The sequence below is a fragment of the Chelonoidis abingdonii genome, chromosome 22, assembly GCF_003597395.2.
Source record: "Chelonoidis abingdonii isolate Lonesome George chromosome 22, CheloAbing_2.0, whole genome shotgun sequence".
In the NCBI taxonomy this organism is placed as follows: Eukaryota; Metazoa; Chordata; order Testudines; family Testudinidae; genus Chelonoidis; species Chelonoidis abingdonii.
The window spans coordinates 26,057,555-26,081,820 of NC_133790.1; the positions used below are offsets into that span (position 1 = coordinate 26,057,555).

At 44.8% G+C, this 24,266-nt stretch overlaps 1 long non-coding RNA gene across 1 annotated transcript; it reads right to left on the reverse strand.

The window, feature by feature from the left end:
• Positions 1 to 22,482: 22,482 nt before the first annotated feature.
• Positions 22,483 to 23,947, reverse strand: LOC142045837 (uncharacterized). Its single transcript, XR_012654729.1, has 2 exons — positions 23,751 to 23,947; positions 22,483 to 23,099 (listed from the first exon to the last, which is right to left on the reverse strand). It is a non-coding gene; the product is annotated as an uncharacterized LOC142045837 (long non-coding RNA).
• Positions 23,948 to 24,266: the final 319 nt, after the last annotated feature.

Here is a 24,266-nt window from a genome sequence, read left to right on the forward strand (position 1 = left end):
CTCTCAGTTCCCAGTGTTTTCACAATGCCCAATCACAGTTTCTCTCTTCCTGCCCCCCACTCTATCTTATGCCATCTCCATTTGAGTGAGGCAGCTTCCTCTACCATGCTGCCTAGGTGCCCAAGAAGAAGAGGCTCTCAGCCCTCCGTTCTGATGCCCAGTTCTGAGCAGCCATGACAGGGGAAGTCCAGCTTTGCTTCTCTAGCCCGGGGATGCAGCATACTCAATCGCTCTGTGGGGATGGCACATGCACAATCCAGTCACACGTATGAGCTATGAGATACTGGAGTATGCCCAGTGAGGATGGACTTTTCTGAGATTTTAGCTGCTAAAATTAAAGATGCCCGTACTGAACCTGTGTGAACTGAAATTTTTCAAAGGCGTATATCTTGGCCAAACTTGGCTGGATTTTCACAGGTAAAGCGAAAGTCACATCCTTGAAATAAAGATCCCATTCCCAACCCTCCTTCCTGCCAATTACAAGTCCCTGTTCCAGAGCATGGGGGAATTAGAGCTTCTCAAAGAAAAGTGCACCAGAATTTTTTTAATGTTACAAAACAACATAGCTTTCCCTAGACTTGTTCTTGGAAACAGTTGAACTATTTTGGCTGAAACTTAAAAAAAAAAAAAATCAACTTCATACAGACAACTAGCATGGAAAATTTCAGCCTAAGTGATTAAAGTTTGGTAAAAAGTTATCAGAAACTGGAAAAGGTCTTAGAATGGGATGTGTTGGGTAACCTTAATAATAGGTGATGCTATCATCCCTGCTTATAATGCTATACCTATCCCCAGACTCTAGGCATATTTACAACAAAGAGTGGGACAGAACCTGAAGGCCTTACTCACATTTTACACACTCTTTGCTTAAGCAGACTTCTGATTGAAGTCACATTAGGGTGAGATGTGTGGCCTGGATTAAAGCCTGAGAAAATGTGATGAAGGAATTCAGAAGTTGGTCCAGTATGAGTAAGATGAGCTTGTCACTGAGTGAAGAAGATGTGTATAAAAACTTTAGCCATTGAATAGTTGTTATTCTTCCAGCAATTAGATTAGATACTACAGTTTTTCTTTGGCAGGGTGCAAATTAATCTCTTTCTATGTTTGATATAATAATACACATTACATATCTAAAAAATAGAAGTGGTAGATCAGTGGTTCTCAAACTTTTGTACTGGTGACCTCTTTCACGTAGCAAGCCTCTGAGTGCAACCCCCCCTTATAAATTAAAAACACTTTTTTATATATCTGACACCATTATATATGCTGGAGGCAAAGCAGGATTTGGTGTAGAGGCCGACAGTTCATGACCCTCCATGTAATAACCTCACAGTCCCCTGAGGGGTCCCGACCCCCAGTTTGAGAACCCCTGTGGTAGATGCCAAATCCTCCTTTCTTACACATGACTCCAAAGAGTTGCAGAGAAAGTTGCCCCAGTAGTGATTGGGTTACTGGAACCAACAGAGTTTTTTTTTTCCCTATAGAGATGAGATCAAACTGCAATGCTCAGACCCTGATTTGATTTCCAAATATCCTAATGAAGGGTGAATACTGGGCTTCAATTTGACCCATTATAAAGATATGGTGCTCTTTGTAAAATTAAGACTGAGACTCAGATTGTGAGCACCCCACAATCTGGGCCTGGGAGTGTAGTTCAGGCCATGTTCTGCTTTTACAGTGGGTGTTGGATCCTGTAGATTTTATTCATTACAATTCTTCTGTTGACTCCTGTGGGATGGCTCACCTGGTTTGTTTCTCCTTAGATTGTATGAAAAGGATTTGTAATTTGTTGCTCTGATAGTTAGTGGAGGCAGGAGAAGAAGGAGCAGAGTGAGAGAGACAGAGAGTGAATCTACATATTGATAAAGAAAACAAATGAGGGAGCGGAAAGCTAATGTTAAAAACCTTACCAAAGCAGAGGCATTGTGGAAAAGCAGATCTGTTAAGTTCTAATTGTGAGCATGGGTCTATTTGCAAGTCTTCCTCCCCCTTCCCTCCTGTCCCCTGGGGCAGCACTGCGGTGGGGCACAATCACCGTTTTATTAGTTGTGATATACTGTGGCTAATTCCCTTAATCTGGACCTTGCTTTCCTATAAAGCCCAGACCTCAGGTATTGAATTTCCCTGATCAAAGTGCAACCAGTGTGGGACACAGCAATCTCCACTAAACAGAGGACCTTGGGAAAGCTCGTAAATGGAGTAAAAGAAACACACACACACACACACACGCACTCACAAGACGGAGCAATCAATTGGTAGAAAAATCATGTGTGAAATATTACTGGCTCCTTAAAGTGCTGGTTCTGGGATTTACTGCAGTGTATTAATCTGCTATGCTTAATGCATTGACCTTTCACCTCTAGCAATTCAGTAGATGGCGCTTGAATTGCCAGAAGCTAATGCGATGGATTAGGAGCAGAAAGAACCCGCCATATTGAAATGCTAGAGCAGCCTAAACCGCAGTGGAATAACTTCTCTGTCCTTCTTTTCATACAGTGCTGGGAGATGTGGATTCCATAGCAGGCCTGTATTGACAGGAGTGTGTGCATGTCTGTGTGAAATCAGGAGGAGGGGGTGTTTAATGGAATGCAGTCTTGTAAAACAATGGAGGAAGGATAATCTTTCAATTAAAGTGTACAGAGCAGGGAGTTAGAAGAGCTGGCTTCTGTTCCCAGCCCTGTATGGCCTTGGGCAAGTCACTTCACTTCTCTGGATCTAAATTTCCCTGGCTGCAGAACTGGGCTAATGGCACTTATCTACTCTTTTTGGGAGGGGAGGGGAGGAAGGGGTTAATAGCTTCTTTCATTAATGTTTGTTAAGCATTTGGGGATCCTGGGATAGAAAGTGTTATATAGCAAAATGAACTATTATCATAACCAGCTAATTAGTTAAATGCACAAACAGGAAGGGGAGAGAATGGAAGGAGAATCCATCTTTTACTATTCTGTTCCATGGCAGGCTTACATCACAAAGCCTTATGTTGGAGGGGATGTATGTTCTTGGACCAGACCTACCGATAAGTGCTGTCCACATGTGTATGTGTGTTTGAGGTGTAGGTATGAATGATAACAACAGGAAAACAGAGACCTCCATTGGCAAGAGACGAATATCCCCTTGCTCCCTTCTTGGTCACTGAGAAAGCCCAAATGTCGCTTATGGAAAAGTCCTATGGAATTTAATAGACAACAGTGGTTCTTCAATACAATTTTTAACCATCTGATAGAATTTAAGAGAGTCAGACTCTGCTACTGAATTCTAGAGGCTGGCTCAACAAAACTCTACAAAGGATAAATTCACTGTTGAGAGTAATTTCTGTTGAGCCCTATTACATTTCTGCCAAAGCCTATTGTGCGGCTTAGGCCTAACTGTAACTTAGACGCAGTGTGGCATGGGGCATATGCCATCTCCCGAGCTAGGTGGCTCTCGATCCAGGATAGGGGAAGGGGAACATGTCCCCTGCTGCTTCCACTAGCATTGATTGAGGTACCATGTGTGCCTCAAGATTGGAAAACACAGTGGTGAGTGGTGAAAAACAGTTTACACTTGTGCAAGCCCCTGGGAGTATGAACAGGTCTGAGACTCTGTGCAGCATCTGTGCATACAATGGAACCCACTTATAATGATGTCACTTTCTTTATGTTTTCACAGCACCACTTGGCTATGGCTGAGATTTTCAAAAGTGACTGGAGATTTTGACTGTCTCAATTTTTATATACCCAACTTGAGGCACCTTAGAGGGGCCTGATTATCAGAAAGCGCTGAACACTCGCCCTCTGACAATTGGGGAGGGGCAAGTTGGGCACCCAAACTGAAGCATCAAAATCACTTTTGAAAATCTTGGTCATGTGTAATGGAGGCTTCACTATAAAAGCAATTGTATCAAAACGATCTATGACTTTCCTTTCTGATTTCAAACTTAAAACCTGGATCTGAATACACCCAAACTTCTGAAAAGTTTGGATCCTGGTTTAAACTTTGTGGCTTGCACTCATCCCTACTCAGGAGCGGCGCCAGGGTTTTTGGCGCCCTAGGCGGGGGTCCTTCCGCACTCCCGGTCTTCGGGGCACTTCGGCGGCGGGTCCCGGAGCGAGTGAAGGACCTTCCGCAGAATTGCCTCTGAGGACCCGGAGTGCAGAAGGACCCCCCACCGCCGAATTGCCGCCCTCCCAAATCCTGGCGCCCTCGGCTACCACCTAGGTCACCTAAATGGAAGCGCCGGCCCTCTCCCTACTACAAACAAAGTTCCATTGGCTTTTTATTTTATATTTTGTCAATTCAATCAAATAAATATAGGAAATATCTTCACCAGTGCAGGGGGACAATGCTGCTGCTGTGATGAATGCCACAGTCAGTGCACCGTGGGTTTTAAGAACATCTTAACTCAAAACCTAAGGGCCAAAAGGCTGAGTGCTCAACTCTCAAAGGCTTTGAAACCAGAGCCCTTCGTATCATAATTCAAGCACTTGAAAGTATCAAAGGGCAAAGGAGACACTTGGAGTAATGGCTGAGAATGGATCCAAGCAGAAGAGATGTCACAAGACCGGATAAGGGACAGTTGGGATATTTCCTGTAGCATCGTTCTCTCTGCCCTGGTGGGTTGAAGACCCTGCTGCAGGCTGCCTGACATCAGCTGCTTGGAATGCCAGTAATATAACACCCCTGCGACACTCGGCACTCCTGCCGTACAGTTTTATTGCCCTGCTTCCACTCTCTCTGGTTTATATCGGATTGTGTTTTCCAAAGACAGGCAATAAAGAGGGAAGGGGGATTTATAGCTTGCTAAACTAAACTTTCCTGGGCTTGCTGTCCTGTGTCCCAGCCTTCCTCTTGCTACCAAAGCTGGTCTGGAGAGACTGGTGCTTATGGTAAGGTCTTTGTGGGTATGAAGGACAAGATTTATCAGAGGCTCACTTGGGTTCTTTTCTTGTGGGGGTTCATAGAGCACACACAGGTCACTTACCCCCCAGTTTGCTTGGGGGTATCAAGCAGTGAACATTGCTGCTAAGAAAATGATTGTAGATGGGTGCATGTATTGATAATCCTCGCGCAAATCCTGCAGCACTTTCTTAGAACTTACCCAATCAAGCCTCCCATTGACTTCCGCGCAGAATGTGACCCTCTTGTGGGAAGAAATTGAGAACTTGTAAAAAGCAGTGGCTCAGTGGAGGCAGCTGTGTTACTGATGTGTCTGTAAAATGAGGGTTAGGTGCTGCCTAGCAGACTTAATCTGTGAGCAGACTCCATCTGTGGAGTCAGGCTCACTTGTGTATGTTTTCAAGCATGTAGTGACAGCTGAGACTGGACTCAAGATTTCTGGGATACATAGGCAGCAGTCCTATATCTTGAGCCTCATGGCAGCTACCAGGAGCTTTTTTAGAGCTGGAAGGTTGGCATAACGACTGGCTGCAACGATGAGAATTTACTAAGCTGCTCCCTAAGCTTGTGTCAACAACAGATCACCCATGCCTTGGTCCTGAAAGCATTTGAGGGTGACTGGATTTGATTGCTGCTGGCAATGGTGGCAAGATAGCTTTCTCTGACACAGCGGTTTTTTCAAGGGGTAGCTAGGAGTCTGGAAGGGTCTTGTCAGACAGACCTACCTTATGGTGGAACTCCTGCATTGTGAAGGGTTGTGCTAATAAGCATCTTGGAGGTGGTGATGGTGGAGGGACTTTTAAGGTGTTTTTTTAAAAGAGGTGAGATACGACCTGGGACTCATATCAAGGAGCAGGGAATACCTTGATTCATTTTGGATCAAGAGCTCCTAACACAATGGCTGGACAAGCTCATGATCTAAGACATGATAGTGGCATCCTTCAAAGTTGGGTATTATCTGAGCACACCTATCGGGATGAGGTTCAAGATCTTATGCCATTAACGGGTTTTAAAACATCTGCCCATGCTCCCTAAATGATGGGGATACCTTTGACTCCTCCCCAACAGCTCCTCCAGTTTAATACAAGATAGAAAGAAGAATGGGGATCTCATGCAAAACAGCTTCATTAATCAAATCAGTGACTCCAGGAAGGTGCAGCAGGTGAAAGGAGGGATGAATAAACAGCAATAAAACATAAACATGCTGCTACCATGAAACCATCGGAGTTGTGAATTCCATCAGTCTAGGAATAAGTTACTTCCAGATATCTCTGAGGTGTCCCTAGGTGATAGCATCTCTACACTATTTCTTGCCACTGGGGTTTCACCAAGCCATAGCTACGGCTATTCCAGCCTGGACTCCCACAATCTGTGTCTGTCTATTCTTTCCACTCACCTTTAGCTTCAACTACTAACATGGCTATCGTGGGCGGAATTTAATGTTCTAGGATGTAAACCACCAGGGAGAAAGAGGAATTGCTGAGGGTTCTCTGAGCTGGCATAACTGGCAGTGATGCAATGAAACAAAGGAGGAAAGGCGTCTTTCAAGAGAGCATCAGGAACCATTTCCTAATGACCAAACATGTTTAGATGGTGGAATGGTCTCCCGAAGGGAAGGGTCAGAAACCACACTGTTTAGCCGTTTTAAAAGTGCACTGAACAAAGGACTGGGGAAAATACAGTACCCTAGGGACAACCCTGCAATCATGGCAGGAGTAGGGGTAAAATAGTCTAGCAAGCCTCTTGCATCTAAAATTTCTCTGGTTCAAGGGCTCCATGTTACAACTTCTGACTCCAGTTTAGTAGGATGTGATCTGAGTTACTGAATAATCTCTATCAATAAGATTATGCAGATAGAGGCCAACTGCAAAGTTTGTTCTGGATCCAAACTTCCTCAAAGTTGTGTGGTCCAAATCCAAGATTTGAGATATAGTCCACTTCTGCTTCTGATGTGGTCAAGCTAATGACCCTCCTTCAAGATTTGGAGAGAATATTAATATCCAGGGAACATCCCCTCTGTGCTTCAGAACAGTGACCAAAGACAGTTCTGGAAGAGCCCGTTCCAGGTTTTACACATCATAGAATCATAGATTATTAAGATTGGAAGGGACCTCAAGAGATCATCTAGTCCACCCCCCTGCTCAAAGCAGGACCAATCCCCAAATGGCCCCCTCAAGGATTGAACTCACAATTCTGGGTTTAGCAGGCCAATGCTCAAACCACTGAGCTATCCCTCCCAGGACAGGGCAATCTGGGAGTATTAGTTCACTCAGACACCCAACTAGGCTGGACATGTAAAGAAATTGCAGCTGTATGGAACCTTATTATATTAATTCAAGACTCCTAGGGATTAGATTTTCCCCTGTGCAGAGGGTCAGTATGAGCAGTAGGTACCATTTAAATCCCAATCACACCCATAGGGGCTAAGTAGGAGTCACGTTATTCATGTGCCTTGCACTGGGTGTCTATCCTGGAGAGAATTTCACTGCTAGTCAATCGGGATACAAGTGCTCCCATATTTTTTCCAAAATGCGGGGCCATCCCTAGCACAGGACCTATTCTCAAAGTCACCGTGTCACACCCAGCCTCCATCTCTGCTCTGCAAACCTACCCCCAACCCAGCTGCTTGCAGTGATGCATGGAAGGTAATACTGCTCTGTAAGGGCTTGCAAGAGAGAGAATGTGTGTAAACCCGGACTTCCCCTGGCCCCGCCTTCATTTCAAGTATAACCCCTCTCACAGTATGTGAATTATGGCACACCACCCTGCCAGGTTCTCAGTATGTGGATGTAAACATCCATCCCTGCCTGCAGATGTTTATTTCCTGATTGCCCCAGACTGTATCTGATGTGTTTCATGATGACCTCATCTGAAACGCTTCTGTTGGAATAATGAAAATGAAAACCGGATCCCCTCCTCTTCAATTTCTGCTGCCTATTAACCCAAGGTGATTTAGGATGTCCTTGGGACTTATATCAACTGAAATTTATTTCAGGAGCCGTGCGCTCAGGGACATGTGGAAGAGGTTATTTATTCTAAAGAAATGTCCGGCAGTGATGATGTCATAGGAGCCAGTGGAAAACCATACCAACTTGGTTAGGTTTCCTACCAAATCACTGCCTGCAGTTTCCTATATGAGATGGCACCTGCTGATGGATAGGGTGTCTGAATATAATTGGCATATATACTGCTTAATTTTTATAAATGCTTATTGGCTTAAAATAGCTTTTCTTTCTTGGTTTTTTTTCCATTAAGCTCCTGCTTATGTGCTCTTTAGCTTTCACCTGCAATGGGCACAGACCTACTGTCAATAACTTTTAACTCAAACCAAAATGAAACACAGCTCAGTCATGGCAAGCTTAACTTCAACTCTGCTCATTAGCCGGTTCCTTTATGGGAAAAAGCTGCAGGTAAAATGCTGAAAGAGAGATTTGTGAATAAAGAAAATGTGCTATAATGAGGAATATAGACCTATAAACTCCTGTTCAGGCATTGCTTGATTTGAAGAAATTTTGCCTTGTATCACTAATATTATGGAAACATTTCAGGTGGCTAAAATTCATGATCTCTTCATCAGAGAGTCAGAATCCAAGATTAGTCCAGGGTTCTGGTGCACCCTTATTTTGCTGGATTATCTCATGCGTCTCTGTAGGAATGGTTAGGAACCTTAACTGAATGAAGAGGGTATGTTTTCAAGTGGAATATTTAAAAGGCTATTTTGCTTTACTAGTATCAGAGGGGTAGCCGTGTTAGTCTGGATCTGTAAAAGCAGTGGAGAATCCCGTGGCAACTTATAGACTAACAGACGTATTGGAGCACGAGCCTTTCGTCGATATTCAGATTGACTGTCACCTTTAGCATGTCAGTCAACTCACTGTAAACTGAGTATCTTCCCTAGAGCTTTCCTAGATCACAGGGGTGTTGCGAGGATTAATTAATTAGGTTCAGTTAAATGTTATAAAATCTGTGGATCCTTGAAGTAGCATGAATACAAATATTTAATAGAGTTAGATGGACAATTTATTCCTCAAATTTTCCCCCTCTGATGTGTGATCCAGTGCCCTCTGAAATTGATGGAAGGATTTCCACTGATTTCAACAGCCACTGAATGGGTTTGTTTATGCTACTGAACTGTTTGCAAGAAGATCATGATATTCTGAGATACATATTTTATTCAATATTATTTGCAAATGTTGTGAAACATTTTCTCCTATATGAATAGCTCATTTGAATGTCAAAATCAGGGTTGTGTTGGTTAGTTACATATGTCATGTGGTATAGTTATTGGTCGCTGCTTGGCTGACCTATGGACCCAACCAAAACAGCAGAAACTGAGAATTTTACAATCCAATATACAATTCAGACTTTGCTTTCTGTAAATATTCAAGCATAAAGTTCTCCTTCCGCAGAAGCTCACACTATTAAAACTGTGTGAGTACTTGAATGCCTACCAAAATGAATCAGAAAATAGTGGTAAACTCAACTGAGTCCAAATCACCTTCCAAATTCCAGTGAAAATTCACAAGTAATGTTTTCCCACTATTGGCGCTGCAATTTTATTCACAATAAACATAGCAGAGGCATTTTCTTCCGTTTATAGACAAGGAAAAAGGTGCTCAGAATTCTATCTGGACATAAATTGGAGTGACTGATATTAAATAATCACATATTGCCTGGGAACCGAGGATAGGAAGAGTGAGTCAAGTGTGCAGAGGGCCATCTCAATCATAAGAATGGCCGTACAGGGTCAGACCAAAGGTCCATCTAACCCAGTATCCTGTCCTCTGACAGTAGCCAATGCCAGGTGCCTCAGAGGGAATGAACAGAACAGGTAATCATCAAGTGACCTATCCCATTGCCCATTCCCAGCTTCTGGCAAACACCCCTGCCCATCCTGGCTAATAGCCATTGATGGACCTATCCTCCATGAACTTATCTAGTTCTTTTTTGAACCCTGTTATAATCTTGGCCTTCACAGCATCCTCTGGCAAGGTGTCCCACAGGTTGACTATGCATTGTGTGAAAAAATCCCAATATGATGGTTGGCACTCTCCTTTTGATTTGCAATTCTCTGACAAGGCTGCCTTTGACGTTTTCATCAATCGTTGGCTACATCTGAATTTCATTTCAATGCTTCTTGAAACTGGTATAAACTGGCGTAGCTCTATTGAAGTCAGCTGACTTACCCCATGTCAGGATCTGGCCCCTGGCTCCTAAATGCTTTACTCTGCTGATAAAACAGTCAGCATCACTTTCTGTCCTTGAAGAATCTGTTGAAGTTCTTTAAGAGATTCCCACTCATCCCTGTACTATTCTATATACAACCTGTATTGCTCTGTCATTTAGACTCCAGCCCATAGGGTGAAATTGGGTCTGTGTCCTCAGTATCTTACTGAGTATGATGCATGCCCCCTGATAAGGTCACTATAACCAAGTCATGTGGCTTTAACGTGCTCTTTTCTCCTCATCTCCCTCATCCCCTTAATTTATTATAAACAAAAGAAGTCCAAAGAAACAACACATTGGACCAAATTCATTCCTGATGTAACTGCACTGAAGTCAGTGGTGTCATAGTAGAGATTAACTTTGGTTCTTATATTCCTCTCTTTTACTCTGAATTCTTCTCTCTAATAGACTTTCCTTATCCCAAAGCCAATTTCTAGTCTGTTGGTTTCTCTCTCCGTTTCTCCTTGGCTTAATCCCTTCGTGGATCAGACATTGTATTACAGACATACTGCACTACATACCACAGGTCTGCCGAGAAGCCCATGCAATGTCAAAGGGCCCTATGGCATCAGGGACTGTCCACATGGTCTAATTAGATTTCCCCAGAGACAGCCCTTAATTGGCACTCTAGATTTTTGGGTTGTCTGCCAGGTAATGGTGAAATGGCAGCTTTCATTTTGCTTGGCTCTATCAGGCAATATATCACGTCTTTTCCCTCCTAGTCTCTCACATAAGTTTGTCTCACTCTTATTTTGGTTTCAAATTATAGATTATAAATTTCACTTCTCTCCACTTCTCCCTATAATTTGACCCCCAGCTGTTGAAATTACTTCAAGTGATCCCCTCTGCCCACCCTCCAGCTCCGCTGCTAATGGTTTCATATGAAAGACGGCCCCAGCTTTAGGAACAAATGACATCCCTCTGTCCAGCTGTGTCTAATTAAAAACCCAGCCCTTCTCTCTCACTTCCCTCCCCCAAAATAACAGTGATTCAAAAGTGCTGATGATAAGATCCACATAGGGACAAAGTCACCTTCAACCAACAGGCAAATGCAGTGCACTATGACCCCTCTGTATCATAAAGAAGGGATTCTATCAGTCCCTCTATGGCCCTGTGACTAGAGATTATTGCTCTTTTCCTGTAGAACTACTAGGAGTTAATTTAGTTCAGCTCTAGTCAGAGAGAAAGGCTGCTCTTATGGCAAATGCACAGTACTGAAGGCTAGAAAATCTAGATACTATTCTGGGCTGTGCTACAGTCACTCAGGTCGATGTTATCAAAAGCACCCACTAATTTTGATTTCAGACACCTGCCTTCAGGCATTTAGTGGCCTGATTTTCAGAGGTCCTGAGTATGTGCTGTCCCACTAACTTCTTTTGGAGTCGCAGGTGCTAGGCACCTCTGAAAGTTAGGCCTGATGTGTCTCAAGATGAGGCATTCACTATTAGTGGACATTTTTGAAATGTTGGCCTGACTCTGCACTTCAGCTTCTCAGTCTGTAAAAGCAGGGTAATAATGCGTCCCTATTTCCAAGTATGGTTTGTGAGGTTTCGTTATTAGTGTCTGTAATGTGCTTTGCAATCCTTGCATGGAAGGTGTTATAGAAATGCAAACTACTATCATTTTGCTATCTTGCTCTGCTTGCTATATCCTTTGCTCTGGGACTCTCCATCCCCACCAGGCTCTGCTGCTCAGAATGGGCCCGCACCCAACCATTCTCTATGTAGCAAAAGTAGCAGTTTGTTGTATTTCACTAAACCAAGTTTGTAGCAAAAATTCCACAAGGCAGGTGGACTGATTCCTGAAATAATATCTCAGCTCTTCAGCACTAGGAATGAAATCCTCCTTGTGGGGGTGGCAGGAGGGAGGAGGGAGCCCACCAACAGATCTGAGAGGCTGGGTGCAATGGGAGAATGAGAAAGGAGGAGTTGCTGGACATAAAAGGAAGAGGGGGTACAGTTAGCACCACAGTGGAAGAAAGTTAACTGTTTAGATCAACACATTCTGCTTGCAAAGGACATATCCACAGCACCTATTTCTTTAACTTACCAAGCTTATGTACAGTTCCCAGTATTCTTAGGGGGACTCTAGTATACGTATGCATGAGTCACAGCAGAGTTCCTATTGCCTGCACGTTACTTCCTATGACGTATTCAGCTCTGCTAGCCTAAATGCAGGATGTGCTGGAGATTTGTATCCACCAAAATTCCTCAGAGTAGTATAGGGAAGTGAAGGGGAAATATAGGTAGGATTAATAGGAGGAAATTAAGCAAAGGAAAATTTGGGCTGAGTATTCAGAAACATTTGTGAAGAGTGAGATCTGTTAGACAGTGAAATAGGAGAATGGTGGAAGCCTTGTCCATTAGAGTCAATTACGATTACAGTGAACAAAACACTCAATTATTTTGCAGGGAGCAGACAGGGCAGGAGAAGGACATGGTAAGCTAATACTCTCCCTTCATCTCTCATTTCTATGATTTGGTGCATGGACTGTTGGTGCTGGCAGCTGTGAGGAACCCCGTGGTTCTCCAGCCAAGCTGTATACACTACTCACCAATAGGTGACACCAAGTCCACTCCTGTGAGGTGCTGAGAACCTCCTTGAAAGGTCACGAGCACCCTCAATTCCCAGTGAAGTCACTGGGATGGAACATCCGCAGCAGCATAGCAGGGACTCTGTACATCACAGAATCAGGCCCATGATGAAAGGCTGGGGAAGGGGTGGAGCAGCCATCATGGAAAGCTCGAGTGTGGCATTAATATCCTTGGTTCTTTGATGCTTCAAAATGGGATTTCCAGTAGTGCAGGGTAATGACACACACGTTAGCTCTAAGAGCAGGATCTACAGAATCTATGGAATAAAGTTGCTGAGGTAAAATAAAAAAACTTCCTTTGAGATTTGGAGCAGCTTTTAACCAATTTTTTCATGTCATTTTTGGCATCTCAGCACCTCCTGGTTTCACCTGGGAATGGAAGGATCAAACAACATTGAAAAATTAGTGGTGTTACCAAGCTGGGCATAACCCAGATATACTGGAAATCCCATGAAAGAGCCTATTCTTGTGAGATTTCAAGCCTAACTGCTAGATCAGAGATATTCAGAAAAGCATCCACAGTCAGCTCCATAAGACAGAAGACAGGGAAATAGGAACACAGAGAGGAGAAAAGAAAGCAAAGTTTCCAAGCACTCTGGAGAGGCACAAAGGAAAATTCACTATCAAGTCTTCTGTGGACAATACTAGATGGATTAAAATTACCTTGTTTATCTTCATTGGTGGGTGTTCTGGAACTATCCTGGATAGATACAAAGATAGTGTTGACCCTTTGTTGAGTAGTAGCAGATTTTTGGGGCCTTGCAGATCACTTTCTCAGTGATGCACAGTCAGGTATTTTCCTGCTGTAATTTGTTTACTTACAAATGCACACAAGTCCTGTTCTTCAAACAGGGTCCTTAGCAAACAGGGAATCCCCTTTTGTGGAACCCGAAGCCCAGGCACCTCTGCCGTGTTATCAGAAGTAGCTGCCTTGCACCTCTGTCTCCCTCCGGGAACTCTCACAAATCTCTGCATCACAGAGAAATCTCCTCTTTCTGCCCCGTCTCTGAATTGTAAACCTCCTCATCAAGACTCCATGGCCTCGAAAGGTGAGCCAGCATGTCTCCAAACCTTTCAGGGATCACACATAGCTACCCTCCCCAGTACCCAAAGCTGTACTATCACAGACCCAAAGACATTGGACCCATTAAGCCCAGAATCTGGTAGGAGATGCATTGGGACAATGAGAGTCAGCCTTGTAAGCTTGCAACACAAAATATTGTGTCAGATACTCTCAGGTTTCTTTTCTTGGTTAATATCTGAAGGCTACAGTCAATTTGCCTTTAAAAGAGTTTGGGGTCTTTCAACAAGCCTCTTCCTCTGGGATCCATCTTAATTATCCATTGTGCTTGTCCAGTGTTTAAACAAACATGGTAATAAGCAGCAGATTGTGATTTTTGTCCTAACATAAGATAATCCTCCTGAATGTGTGGAGACACATCCTCACCACCACCACCCCCGCCTCCCCAATACTCAGGGAGTTCAGCCAATACCCCTGTTCGCTGTCTGGCAGACTGGTGTAAATCAAGAATAGATCCACTGAAGCCAATGTAAATATACTGACACTAATGAGAGGTGAATCAGGCCTGGTACTGTCTGCTGCAAGGGGAAGAAATTACCCAGAGCTCCCGATAAGCAAGGAGAGAGCTTAACAGAAAGTCATCAAGCTGGATTTGCTTTTCAAGAATTAACCATCCCTATTGGTCCCCAGTGGAGGGTGATGGAGACGCCAGAGGAGTTAATGCACTGTTGGCTGAAGCTCAGTCTTTGGCGGCCTTTTCTTCTCAAATTCCACTGTAGTCAGCTAAATGAGTCCACTGATAGGGCGGCTCATCAAGAGTCATTCTAGTCTTCTAGCTAAGGATGGACTGACAGTGTCTTAAAGGATCCCGAGGTTGGGAGTCAGCAGTAACTCCCACTCTGGACCACCCCAAATGTCTGTATCTGATTTTTCTCAGTTCACCACCTGTCCCATGCCTGCCCAGCATTTTGAATAGAACTGAGCCAGCCAAAGGATTTCAGACAAGACTTGACCACATGATTTACTGAAGAGTAGCCCCTTCATTGCTGATGGAAAGTACAAGCATCTCAGCTGCTATTGTCCATGTGGCACCTTGGGCACTATAATGGACTGTGGGTCTGATAGCACCTTTCATACAAGTATTACCAAGCACTTTACAAACATGAAAAGGTTAATTCTCTCAACTGCATCCTGTGAGGTAAATAAATATTATTATCCCCTCTGTATAGAGGGGTTAACAGAGAGAAGTCACGTACTGAGCCAGTGGTAGAACTAGCAAAATAGTTATAGCTAGCTGTTATATAAAGCACTTTACAAAGGAGGTGAGTATCATTTTCTTCATGGGAAAACTGAGGCACGGAGAATGCAGTGAGGTGCTCAAGTTCAAGCAGCAGGCCAGTGGCCCAAGCAGGACTAAAACACAGGTCTCCCGAGTTCACAAGGTCCCAATACTCCGACCCTTGGAGTCCTCTTTCCTAGTTTCCCTGCTCTAGTGATTCGACTTCACTTGCTTTGTTGCTGATACCTGGACAGATGACAGCTATATATGAGGGTGTATCACTGCAACTTCTGCACAACAGAGGTTATTTTGGGGGCAGACCTTCAAGCTCTTTGCACCAGGAATTAACGACACAGCTCCCATTTTATTGTGAGCAGAAGGTGCTGTAGTGTGTATGGGCACCCAGTGAAGTATAAGTGTCAGAGGCCCTAATCCTGCAGATAGGGGACTTTCTGTGCAGTCAGTTGGAGGGCTGGGGCCTTAGCCAGGAAAGCTTCTTTCAAAAACCTTCAGAAGTGGATCAATGCGGGTGTCAATCTTTAAAGACTCCTCTTTGCCTGCCCCCCCTCCACATCACCCCCACCTGCGACTGGCTGACGTGTGTATCCATTGCCTAAGGCACATTCATGAAGAACTCATGAGACAAACTCAAAACAAAACACTAGGCAACAGGTCAGACAGGGAAGCCGGATCAGGTGAGGGGATTATTGGTGACAAGAAGAAAGGAGGTGGTACTGCACAGATAGGTTTAAAGGAAAACTTTCAAGGCTAAGAAAGCCATTTGGATCTGATGTCCTGTCCAAAATCTAGTGTGGATAATCACTATCCGTTTACCTAAATTATCCATCATTTTAAGGTGGTGTTCTGAGGCTTAATGACATTAGAAGGGGTACTAGCAAATCTTCGCAGTGGAGATGCAGGTACATGGGCCAAAAAGTGTTTTTGCTGGTAACGCTTATTTTGTTCAGGGAACAGCTATAAGCTGTGTCATTTAAAAAACCCTGTGTCTAAACTAGGGCTTTTGCTGGCCCAGCTATGTTAATTACAGGTGTGATTTTTTCACACTCCTAACCAATAGAGCTAAGTTGGCAAATTTTTAATGTAGACCAAGCCTTACCTTCCTGTCCTATAATGGCAGTGTTTCTGTATAGTTGTAATGTTAGATAAGAGACATTGGTTTGTAGACCTGGTCAAAAATGTTCCTTTGAAACTTTTTAAATGAAAACTGGCCATTTTTCTAAGTGACAGCTTTTGCAGGAAATTTTCATTTCATTTCAAATTTCCCAACTTTTCCATGAAAAATTGAAACCTGTAAACCAAAAATTTGCACTGAAAACCAAAACCACTGAGGTTTTGGGTTTGTTTTTTTTAAAACCAAAATATTTTTGGTTTTCATTTGTCTGTCTAAATATGGGACATTTTCTAAACACCTGCGTGCATGTGTGCGCCCACACACACACACACACACACACACACACTCACAAATTGAAAAATATGAACACTTAAAAAAAATTTTCAATGGAAAATATTTATAATTTTCAAACCAGTTCTATTGTTTTGTGCCAGCTCTCCTGTTTTGTGAATGCCTCTTTGAATTGCCAAATCTAGACTGAATCCAAATGTGTTATCTGAGATTCATTTAAATTCTGATCACCAAATAGTTACCACTGCTATTTCATATTTTAAAGAAAAGGTTAAAAACATGGCACATGAAAATTATGACATTTGCCGCTCACTGTAGTTAAATTTCCTGTGTTACTTGGAATATTCCTCTTTTAATAACAGGAAGTACTGCGAATACTTTGGCACCAGCACATGTAAATACCCTGGTGTAGTAACATTAAGCACCCAATTGTGCCCTTATTTAGATTGTAGCTCAGAGGTAGGCAACCTATGGCACCTATGCCAAAGGCGGCACATAAGCTGATTTTCAGTGGCATTCACACTATCTGGGTCCTGGCTACCGATCCTGGGAGGCTCTGCATTTTAATTTAATTTTAAATGAAGCTTCTTAAACATTTTAAAAACCTTAATTTAATTTACATACAACAATAGTTTAGTTATAGACTTATAGAAAGAGACCTTCTAAAAACATTAAAATGTATTACTGGCATGCAAAACCTTAAATTAGAGTGAATAAATGAAGTCTCGACACATCACTTCTGAAAGGTTGCCGACCCCTGTGTAGCTGCTGCCATTGAAATCACTGGGTTTTCTATACATGGCAGCAGAGGTGCACCATAAGATTTTAATGGCACCTACCGTGTCTCAGTTATAAGTATGGTAGCAACTTGCAAAAGGTGGCAGTTTTTCTGGTGAGTGCATTATAGTGACTCCTGCTGAAGGACACTGGAACTGGCATAGTTTTGTGCCACGTCCTAGGGTGCTTACAACATTCCTTAAAATGATTCTTGCTGAGAATGACTGTGGTTGTTAGCATTCCTGCTAGGAGAGTGGAATAGGTACCGTGTGCTTCCTAGCAGGCAGTGCTGCCCTACAGAGACCCACATGTTCTACTGATTATCCAGCACACTTAAACTTGAATTATAAGGGTGACCCCAGCCAGTTGGCTGAAAAAATATTTTTGACATCATTGAAAATGTACGCTGCTGCTGAAGCATGGATTTTAATTTGAGGGAAACGTCGGCCATAATCTAGCATACATTAAAAATACATCTTTTTATTCCCATATGAATCATGTTAAGGAAAATATTAAAAAAAATAAAATAACCAACTGCATTATAGGAAGCCTCATTAGAGTAGCCTGGAAAAGTTTAGCCAATTTACAGGCTATACATCTTAATCTCCCTGAATTACAGGAACGATTCAAAAACTGGGGGTAGAGAGGGAAGGAAAGGGGCCAACAGAACCTGGCTGGAGGCCAAACCATGGATCAAGTAGCCCTTACTTTGCCCTGACTGCTACCCCTTGCTATTAAAGAAAAGACTTTCGAAAGAAAGGCATGAAGACTGCATAGTATTGGGGTCCCCCCCGCTGCAGGTAAACACTGAGGGTACACTCAGTTAGTTTGCTCCAGCTCCTTGTATTCGAGAGCAAAGGTCTTATTAGAATTGTGAAGACAGAGTTTAGATTACATTAGATGAGATTTGCTTGCAGATCTGTTCTCCCTGCCAACCCAGTTTAAAATGGGAGACTGTATCCCTGGGGCCCAGGGGTATAGTAATAGGATAGGGAGTCTTTTGCATCCGCCTAGATGCTGTAGGTAGTAACTGGAGATCTCTCCCTCTCCCTCATCTGGCCCTTTGTGAAATGATTTGGTTATCCTCTGTGCAGCTCGCAACAGACAGTGGTTCATATTATAAGAAGCAGTAAAGGCACCCTCCTTTGCAATCTCAGCAAAGAGGCCAAGGATAGAATGGGCACGGAGTTCAGTACCGTATGCTTGAAAAGTGGTCCATGCACACAGCTGGTGTTGGAGCTGTTGCATTGTGCTGGAATGTCAGGATGTACAGGATATGCCTGGCCACACTAGGGGTGGGAAGAGGGTAGAGAGCGCAGTTTGCTTGGCCTGCCATATCATCCACTGCAGAAGGGATCAATAAGAGAACCAATATTCTGCATAACCTGTTGATATATGAGTTAGCAAGTACATCTAGGAGCTAGCAAGGAAACACACCTGATTACAATGGAGCTGCTGGGTACCTTGGGTGTTTGGGAGCCAGCCAGCTCTTCAGCTAGAGCCATGGCTAGGAGAGTGTTTGTATGTGTGCGGGGAGGAGCGGGGGCCAATTTGAGATGCGTAGGTTAACAGAATGCTGTGACTGTGTGGTGTTTTTTGATTGAATGTGAATTCATAACCAGAGTTACGGCTGAAGGGTTGTGGAGAGGGCCAGAAATCCTTTGGGGTTTTTTTCCCCACATAGATTTGGTTACACCTGGTGATGCCTGACCTCCAATTTTCTCACCCCCAGAAACCACAGTGTGAGCAAGATAGATAAGAAGATAAATGTAGCTGCTGAATGCTAATCCCAGACCTTCTCAGCAGGAATGATTGATATCAGGCTTAGCATACAGCAGCTTTTTGTATTCATTATGCAAACCACAGATGGGGCTAAGCAGGTTTCTACTCATTGAAGAGACCCATGATCCATCATGAAATGTACACCTTAGGTCAAAATGTCTATGGGGGGAAGGAGGCAATAGATGTGGAAATTTTGTTCTGGTGGGTGCTCTTCCAGTATCATATTCCAAGAACTGGGTGTTAAATTCTCTTTCTGTTCCCTTCCTGAAGCCCAGCATCTGGCTAGCAATTGCCCCATCTCAATGTAACAGGCTTGGTATTCTCATCCAAAAGTTGCGGTTCTTTCCCAGAAATCACATCATCTTGCCTGGCCAGCACTAGCTTGTCTGAGGAGATTCCTTACAACCTGTCACTCAGGAAGTTACACTGGTGACTGGACTTCATAGCATGTGTGTGTGTGTGTGTGTGAGAGAGAGATGCCCTACCTGTTCTTTGTGCTCCACAGTACATTGAAACATTGTCCCTGGGGGCTAATGTGCTTTGTCTGCTTTCCTTAGGGAAAGTATTTTGTGTGGTTGTGTGTGTACTAATGTTAATATGGGTGTGCCTTGGAGAAAATGTTTCAATAAAACCAGAGCTAATGATCTTGGCAGTATCTTGAGACATACCTGCTGCAATAAATTATAGATTTGGAATATAAGCTTCTTGGGGCAGATAGTCTTTCTGTTCTGTATTCGTACAGCACCTAGCACAATGGAGTCCTGATCCATGACAGGGGCTCCCATGCGCTATGGCAATGCAAATAATTACAGTATTTGTAATTTTTTTTTCTGTCACTTGCCTTTCTGGATGCAAGTCCTCCAAGGCTGCATTTGAAAAGTCTACACTGATCATCAATAACCACACGGGATTTTGTTCCAAGGCCCAAGCCTCACTGTCTTGAATCCTCTCTATGAACAATAACGTGACAGTGGGGAAGGTGTTTGCTTTTGTTACAGATTTAGAATCCTAGTTAAGAGGACGAGATATATAAAAGCATGAAAGAGCATCTCCCCACTCAATGCTCGTTAGCATTGCAGCAGGACCAATAAAGGTGGAACACTTGGGTATACATAGGTGGAATAGTCTTTCAGTTTTCATTGTAACTCTTTGGTGCCCTGATGTATACATTTAACTTCTCAGGGACACAGTTTGTTCATTGACAAGCCCTTTATTAATACTGTATGATGCTGTGTTGTCTGGAGGAACGAGCACAGGGTTGGGTATCAGGAAACCTGGAGTTCTGATCCTGGATCTGCCACTGACTGGCATTGGCCAAGTCAATCCACTTTCCTCTCCCTCAGTTCCCACCATTCAAACATGGGAATAAAGATGCTTTCTCACCGATGTAAGACATGTTGACATCTATAGATGAATAGTGCTAAGTATTAAGTACAGTCCTGCAGCTTCAAAATCCCACCTGTTTTGCAGGAGATTTCATGTTCAGCAGGGTTAGTTCTGTTGAATAACACTGAGTCCCTGTTGAAGTGGGACATCCCTTCTAGCAAGACAGATGGAATTTTAAAGCTCTAGGGCCGTATTGTGCCTGACGAGCTCTTTGAGCATATAGAGGGCTGTTTAAGAGTGAAATAATATTATCAGAGTTCTATTAGAGTTCTCTAGCATTCAGCATTAGTGAAATAGTTTGTATAATGGCATGACTACCTTGAAGGATTACAGGTACACTCTGGTTGCAGAGTAATAGATCAATCAGTGTGTAATCTAATCTATCATCTATCTAAGGGTTTGGCTAAGGTGTGCAGCACTGAGAGTTACAGCTATCTTCGTACAGCTGGGTAGGGAAAGCGCTGGAGTGTGGCCACTCTGACAGCTACAAGCGCTGCAGTGTGGCCACATTTGCAGCATTTGCAGTGGTGTTGGGAGTGGTGCATTATGGGCATCCCATTTTGGTGCCGTGGGTTGTGGGAAGGGGGCGGAGGGGGCGGGTCATTCCGCTTCCTGTCCCAACGCCCCATGATGCATCGCTTCACATCCCAGCAATCCCTGTTTTTCTGTCCACGTTTGGCACCATCTTGACTCTCTCAACGGTTTCTGTGCAGTGCGATTTCTGTGGGAAATGGAGCCCGAACTGCTGAGGAGTATGCTGACGAGTCTCGCCAGCACATCACGTTTGGCAGTTGAGCTATTCCTTAAGATCCAAAGTGATGAGGAGTCCGACGATGATAGCGAGTCGCCTGACGCGTATGACACTAAATTGCTTCTGGCATTCACGGAAATGCTCAGCACCGTGGAACGCGCTTTTGGGCTCGGGAAACAAGCACTGAGTGGTGGGATCACATCGTCATGGAAGTCTGGGATGACGAGCAGTGGCTGCAGAACTTTCGGATGAGAAAAGCCACTTTCATGGGACTGTGTGCTGAGCTCGCCCCCACCCTGCGGCGCAAGGACACGAGATTGAGAGCTGCCCTGACGTGGGAGAAGCGGGGTGGCTATTGCAATCTGGAAGCTGGCAACTCCAGACAGCTACCGATCGGTCGGGAACCAGTTTGGAGTGGGAAAGTCGACCGTTGGAATCGTGTTGATGCAAGTTTGCAGGGCCATTAATCGCATCCTGCTAAGAAGAACCGTGACTCTGGGGAACGTGCAGGACATTGTGGATGGCTTTGCACAAATGGGTTTCCCTAACTGTGGAGGGGCGATAGATGGGATGCATATTCCTATTCTGGCACCACCCCACCTAGCATCCGAGTACGTTAATCGGAAGGGGTATTTCTCTATGGTTCTCCAGGTGCTTGTGGATCACTGTGGGGTTTCATTGACATTAACACAGGCTGGCCTGGAAAGGTGCATGATGCACGCATCTTTCGGAACACTGGCCTGTTCAGGAAGCTGCAGGCAGGGACTTTTTTCCCAGACTGCAGAAGATCACAGTAGGGGACGTTGAAATGCCCATTGTGATCCTTGGAGACCCCGCTTACCGTTAATGCCTTGGCTCATGAAACCGTATACAGGGAAAGCTTGACAGGAGCAAGGACCGGTTCAACTACAGGCTGAGCCGGTGCCGAATGACTGTGGAGTGTGCTTTTGGCCGTTTAAAGGGGCGCTGGTGATCTCTGTATGGGAAGCTAGACTTGGGGGAAAGCAGCATCCCTGCGTTATATCCGCGTGCTGTACCCTCCATAATATTTGTGAAGGGAAGGGTGAAAGATTCAGTCAGGCATGGACCTCTGAGGTTCAACGCCTGGAGGCTGAATTTGCACAGCCAGAGAGCAGGGCTACTAGAGAGGCCCAGCACAGGGCTTCAAGGATTAGGGATGCCTTGAGGGAGGAATTTGAGGCTGAAAACCAACAGTAATGTTTGGTGCCTTGCACGGGAGTGAAGTGCAGTGGTTACAATGTTAGTAGGAATCTGTTTTTCCTAAGCTGATTTGCAGTGCCTGTTTCTTTCCTGGGCTAAGGTATCTTTGACTTTCTGCAATAATAAAGACTGTTTTCAAAGCCAAGAATTCATTTATTGAAAAGAAAATAACTTTATTGACAGACACACAACATTTTGGGAACCTAAAAGGGCAGGGGGTGGGGTGGGGAACTGTACAGTCACAGGTTTGAATATGTCCTGTCTGGAGTGCTGTGCAATGACTGCTGCACTTCAGGATGCCTATACTGCATGGTGATGGGGGTTGAGTGCAGAGGGTAAGGGTCGTAGTTCTCAGGGCTGGTTGGTGAACGTACAGGTGTTGGAGGCAGCTGGTGGTGGTAAGAACCTGGATGCTGGGGAAGGGGGTTTTGAGCTGACATTGGGGCACAAGGGAAAGAGCTTTGGGACATGGGGGGGGGGCGGGTGCACGGTAGTGCTCTGCCTGCATGGCTACGAGCGCCTGGATAGAGTCCGCTTGGCGCGCCAGGATGCTTATCAGCTGCTTTGTGCTTTTCTTCCTGGCCGCTGCGTTTTTCTGGCGGATCCTGCTTTCCCTTTCCCTCCAGTCCTGCACTTTTTGATTCTCTCTGGCAGAGTGATCCATAACTGCTTGCAGCAGGTCGTCTTTGCTTTTTCGCGGCTTCTTTCAGAGGTTTTGGAGTCTTTGAGCTGTTGATAACACGGGCAGCTGAGAACTCAAGGTTGCTTGTGGAAAGGCAAAAAAGGCAACACTTAACAGAGGCAGCATTGTTTATATCTCAGACAGTTATTCCCACACAGTGAAGGAGTAACATTCTTCACAATAGCATAATTTTCCCATACCAAAGAGAGCGCACATAACCACAGGAGCCCCGAAATGGTGAGTAAGGGGACTGATTGCTTCAGGGCTGTACTGTCCTCTTCGGGTTTCTCTGTGCGTTGGGGAAAGCAAACAGCTGCAGGGGGCACCTACACTGAACACTCTCCCAACATTTTCCACAGGAGTTGATCCTGGAAGATATCTCGCTGCTGCGGGTCACCTGGGAAGAGTGGGAGGGTCTTCTACAGCAATGCGGATTCCGCCCTGGCCCTATGCAGCTTGCCTGTGTGTGCAGCAATGGTCCCCCCACCCCTCGCGGCACAGTGGCACGGACACGTTAGCCTGACTGGGACAAGGACCACAGTGGCTCTCCCAATAAACTTGCAAGCGCATTGCCCACGCTCTGGCTGAAACTTTTGAAGAGATTACCGAGGCCGATTACCTGCGACGTGATAGACCACATCAATGCGCTATTCCACATCTAGGCATGCATGCATGCAGCCCTAACCCTCCCTCCTCTCCCGAAAAATTCCATCCTGAAAATAAAAGCCGCTTACCGGGAACCCGCTCCTCTGTTTGTCCTCCACCAAGTACCGGCTGCTGCGACTGGCTACCTTCCTCCTGGCTTGAGAAGAGCTCCTGGCTGCATGCCTCCTGGGACTCCGGGGTGTCTCCCCGCACCCCAGTACCCTCACTCTTGGTTTCATCCTCCCCCCCTCCTCCTCCTCTCTCCCGCCCCACTCTGAAGTGTCCATCGTGGTCCTCAGATTGGTGGTGGGGTCACCCCCAAGTATTGCATCCAGCTCTTTGTGAAAACAGCGGGTTGTGGGGGCAGCGCCAGAGCGGTGGTTGGTTTCCCTCGCGGGCTTTGCAATAGGCACTCCGCAGCACCTTCACTTTAACCCTGCACTGCAGGGCGTCCCGGTCATGGCCCCTTTCCAGCATGACCCTTGATATCTGCCCATAGGTATCATAATTCCTACGGCTGGAGTGCAGCTGGGACTGCACAGCTTCCTCTCCCCAAACACTGATGAGGTCCAGCAACTCACCATTGCTCCATGCTGGGGCTCGTT